Genomic DNA, 1,591 nt, shown 5'->3' with positions numbered 1-1,591 from the left:
TGATAAAGAGATAGTAGTATACTCGTAACAACTAGTATGACACTATGACGGTATAAAGAATGAAAAAAAAACCACGGTTAGGTGGTATATATTATAATAATAATACAATTATGGATGGACGGACTGCCTGCCGACTGCCGACACAGAGGTAGCCACAGCCGTGAACTACCGCACTGTACACTGGTTGATAAAGAGATAGTAGTATACTCGTAACAATTAGGATGACACTATGACGGTATAAAGAATGAAAAAAAAACCACGGTTAGGTGGTAGGTATATAATAATAAATAATACAATTCTGGTCGGACGGACTGCCTGCCGTGTGCCGACACAGAGGTAGCCACAGCCGTGAACTACCGCACTGTACACTGGTTGATAAAGAGATAGTAGTATACTCGTAACAATTAGGATGACACTATGACGGTATAAAGAATGAAAAAAAAACCACGGTTAGGTGGTAGGTATATAATAATAAATAATACAATTCTGGTCGGACGGACTGCCTGCCGTGTGCCGACACAGAGGTAGCCACAGCCGTGAACTACCGCACTGTACACTGGTTGATAAAGAGATAGTAGTATACTCGTAACAATTAGGATGACACTATGACGGTATAAAGAATGAAAAAAAAACCACGGTTAGGTGGTAGGTATATAATAATAAATAATACAATTCTGGTCGGACGGACTGCCTGCCGTGTGCCGACACAGAGGTAGCCACAGCCGTGAACTACCGCACCGTACACTGGTTGATAAAGAGATAGTAGTATACTCGTAACAATTAGGATGACACTATGACGGTATAAAGAATGAAAAAAAAACCACGGTTAGGTGGTAGGTATATAATAATAAATAATACAATTCTGGTCGGACGGACTGCCTGCCGTGTGCCGACACAGAGGTAGCCACAGCCGTGAACTACCGCACTGTACACTGGTTGATAAAGAGATAGTAGTATACTCGTAACAATTAGGATGACACTATGACGGTATAAAGAATGAAAAAAAAACCACGGTTAGGTGGTAGGTATATAATAATAAATAATACAATTCTGGTCGGACGGACTGCCTGCCGTGTGCCGACACAGAGGTAGCCACAGCCGTGAACTACCGCACTGTACTGTGTCTGCTGCTAATATAGACTGGTTGATATTTAAAGAGATATTAGTAGTATACAACAATACTATACTGGTGGTCAGGCACTGGTCACCACTCCTGCAGCAAAAGTGTGCACTGTTAATTAATATAATTGTACTCCTGGCTCCTGCTAACAACCTGCAGTGCTCCCCAGTCTCCCCCACAATTAATTATAAGCTTTTAATTTATACATTGATGACTGTGCAGCACACTGGGCTGAGCTGAGTGCACACAGACTGAGTCACACTGTGTGACTGACTGTGCTGTGTATCGTTTTTTTTTTCAGGCAGAGAACGGATATAGCAGAGAGAAGTGAACGGATATATTATATTAAATAAAAGTTAACTAGCAACTGCACTGGTCACTGACTGTGGTAAACTAACTCTGTCTGCGACTCTGCACAATCTCTCTCTATCTAATCTATCTATCTCTATTCTAATGGAGAGGACGCCAGAC

The sequence above is a fragment of the Pseudophryne corroboree genome, chromosome 1 (assembly GCF_028390025.1).
Source record: "Pseudophryne corroboree isolate aPseCor3 chromosome 1, aPseCor3.hap2, whole genome shotgun sequence".
NCBI lineage: Eukaryota > Metazoa > Chordata > Amphibia > Anura > Myobatrachidae > Pseudophryne > Pseudophryne corroboree.
The sequence above is the reverse complement of the archived record's forward strand: the minus strand, read 5'-3'. Positions refer to the sequence as shown.